At 43.9% G+C, this 3,548-nt stretch overlaps 1 protein-coding gene across 1 annotated transcript in view; it reads right to left on the bottom strand.

Annotated features, from left to right (window-relative positions):
- The window catches only part of ATP8B2 (ATPase phospholipid transporting 8B2), a 57,456-nt gene extending 54,227 nt beyond the window's left edge, over positions 1–3,229 (bottom strand). The window contains exon 1 of the mRNA XM_042439768.1: positions 3,151–3,229. The gene's annotated coding sequence lies outside the window, so the exon portion shown is untranslated. The remainder of the gene's footprint in view (positions 1–3,150) is intronic.
- Between the last annotated feature and the right edge of the window lie 319 nt (positions 3,230–3,548).

Raw genomic sequence — 3,548 nt, forward strand, 5'->3', positions numbered from 1 at the left:
TCTGTGAATGGTCTCCATGATTCCTTCCAAACAAGTCTCAAAGAGGAGGGTCCCCAAAAGAGGAGAACCCCCAAAATTCACCCAGCACATATCTCAAGGTTCCCGCCCAAAAAACTGAACTCTCCCCCCCCAAAAATAAAAAGTATATTGGGGGGAGAAAGTCTGTAAAATTGCCCCAAAGGTGTTCTGCCAATAACTGTAATGTGGGGGTCCCTAAAAGCCCCCAATAAATATCAAAGAAGGGGATTCAAACTCCCCCCAAATCAGTGCTCCTAATAATTATAATATGAGGGTCTCTATAAGCTCCCCCAATAAATACAAAGGAGGGGGAGACTACAAAATGCCCCCCAAATAATGGCCCCCAAAGTGTCTCTAAAAGCCCCCCCAAATAAATAACAAGGAAGGAGGGGCTACAAAATCCCCCCAAATAAGTGTCCCTCAAAGTGTCCCTAAAGCCCTCCAAATAAATATCAAGGGAGCCCCCAAAGAGATAGTGTATCTCCCAATAATTGTAATAAGGGGGTCTCTAAAAGGCCCCCCAATAAGTGTCCCCCAATATTGTTGGGGGTTCCCTAAAATCTCCCCTAATACATACCAAGGAAGGGGAGGAGCTACAAAATCCCCTCAAATGAGTGCCCCCCATTATAATTACAAGGCAAGGGGGGTCTCTAAAAGCCTCCCCCAATAAAGATAAAGGGTCTCTACAACCCTCCCAAATAAGTGCCCCCCATTAAAATTATAATATGTGGGGGGGTCTCTCTAAGAGCTTCCCCAATAAATAGAAAGGGAGGCTACACAACCCCTCAAAATGCCCCCTATTATTATTACTATTATTATTATTATTATTATTATTATTATTATTATTATTATTATTAAGATACTCAACCTCATGTATAAGTCATGGCAGATTTGGGGCCAAATTGTGGATTTAGATATGACTCATGGATAAGTGGAGCGAAAAACATAGGGGAACATAACATAGGATGATGCAGGAGGCCAATGGAAAACTTGCCAGAAGCTTACAAACCGAGCAGCATACTGTTTGTGCTGTATACAAGGTTTGATGGGCGGAGAATAAAGGGGGGTTAGTGCTTCCAGAACAATGACATCTAGCCTTCCCAGGGGATGGTTCCTTTTTTTAATAATGTGAAGTACAGTACAGTTTTACACTGACCCGTGGATAAGTCGACCGGGTTTTTGGAGTCCATTAGTTGACTAAATTTCTAGACTTAATGAGTATATCAGTAAGCCTTAGTGATGTCCAAACTCTAGCCCTCCAGGAGTTTTGGACTTCATCTCCCAGAAGCCCCCAGCCACCTTGGCCAATATTCTGGGATTCTGGGAGCTGAAGTCCAAACACCTGGAGGCCAGAGTTTGGACATCGCTGCTGAAATGGAAGGTATTTGAGGTCAGCATCTTAAGAATGGAACAGGTGGCATTACACAAGATGGTCTTTTTGTGAGTCCTTTAAAAAACAAAACCTCTCTCACACAAACACCATGCCAGTCATAACATTAGTAACATCACTCCACTCAGTAGTACAAATAAAAGGATCTGGGGTAAATTCTCCCCAACCCCTATTTAAACAGAACTGGCATTCTTCTCATTGGCCAGGCTGTTAGCTTGTTCAGTCCCAGCTGCGGGTCTGTCCATGTCTCTGCATACATATTCACAGCGTAAATAGGAATTCCCATCTCCTTCCCGCTACTTGGGATGTTTTTCGGATTTAGGAACCTCTTCTCCTCTTCCTCTGGGCTTTGGCGGGGTGATGAAACGCCACTCCGAACTGGTACACGGTGTGCCAGTCGCTGCGCCCACCATTGGAGCCACCACCGGGACCACCACCATAGTTTCCGGCGCTAGTTTAAAAGTGGATTGTGGATCCATTAGTATTTTATTGATTTTCACTTCTGTGCCGCCTTCCTCCCCAAAAAGGGACCCAAGGCAAGACAAAAGCATTATTAAAATGTCACGATACAAATGCAAGCAATTAAAACGCTCATTAAAACAGTATAAAAATTACTCAAATATATACAAAAGTTAAACTAAAACATACACCTCGTATTAAAAACACACCTGTCCTAATATTAACAGGTATGTTGAATATATATTATTATATTATATTATATTATGCTATGCTATGCTATCTATACATACTATATTAATTTTATGTTTATGTTATATATTCTGTTATGTTATATTTACTTATTCCAGCTTGTTTTGAGGCTTTTTTCTGGGATAGACCTTCTGGGGGGGCCTTTCTGGATTGTTCCAGGAAATTCTCAGACCCCCCTCACTTTCTGGAATATTCCACAGTATCCTGACCCACCCTCCCTTTCTAGAACAGAACCTATGAGGTCCCTTTTCTGGAAAATTCCACTAAGGTCCCTTTCTTTTGGAACACAGCTTCTGATACCCCTTTTCTTTCTGCATACATATATTGTATGCAGTTTGTTTGTCTATACAGTCAGCCTCCTTAGCCACAGACTCTTATCCACAGATTCAAGCATCTACAGCTTGAAAATATTCATATATATATATATATCCAAAAAGCAACTTTGCTTTTGCCATTTTATACAAGGGACACCATTTTATACACCATTGTATTTAATGGGACTTGAGCATCCAGGGGATCCTGAACCAAACCCCAGCGGATACCAAGGACACACTGAATTTCTCTTATTTTAAGTGCAGTGCTGGGGTAACATGAATATTTTAAGCTCCTGCAATTGATTGTTCAGCCCTGACCCAGCGGGTGCCACCATGAAGGACTCCCTGATCCACAAGGGACCAGGTGAAGCTCACAAGATCAGGTACCAGATTCATAGGTCCAAACATACTGCAGAAATCATCCATTTTGAGATCGCTTTAACTGCCCGGCTCAATGCTAGGGAATTTTGGGAACTTTAGTTTTGTGAGACATTTAGTCTTCTCTATCAGAAAGCTCTGGTGCCACAATAAACTACAATTCCCTAGGACTGAGCCAGGGCAGCTAAAGTGATCTCAAACTAGATGATTTTGCAGTGTGTTTTGGACCATAGTTTTGTATTTGGTTCAGGCCGAACTCTGTCGTTTCTGCATAGACCTGGGAGGGGGCCCTTAGCAAGCATGGAAGTCCAATTGCTAGCCACAAGGCACTTCGGCACCTACCTGAACACCTCAGGGCCCCATCCAGCCGCATAAGTGAAGAGTCGGGGGCCCAGATCCCTGGCTGGGTTGATGGCACAGCGCAGTTGGCCCCCATGGCCAGGGTGAGAGAGACCACCAGCATCCCAACACCAAAGGGCTCCAGACCGGGAGGGATGCGTTGTTCCGAGAGTCAATGATAGCCAGGATGCTCAGCAGAAGCACCGCAGTCCCCCAGCATCTGTTATGGAACGAAACAGAATGAGCCTTGAGCAAAGCATCACAAGCAGAGTGGCCCTACCATCAGGTTGTTGCTGTGTGTGCCTTCAAGTCATTTCCAAAGTATGGTGAGCCTATCATGGGTTTGTCTTGGCAAGATTTCTTCAGAGGTGGTTTGTCATGGCCTTCCACTGAGGCTGAGT

The sequence above is a fragment of the Sceloporus undulatus genome, chromosome 9, assembly GCF_019175285.1.
Source record: "Sceloporus undulatus isolate JIND9_A2432 ecotype Alabama chromosome 9, SceUnd_v1.1, whole genome shotgun sequence".
NCBI classification, from domain to species: Eukaryota; Metazoa; Chordata; class Lepidosauria; order Squamata; family Phrynosomatidae; genus Sceloporus; species Sceloporus undulatus.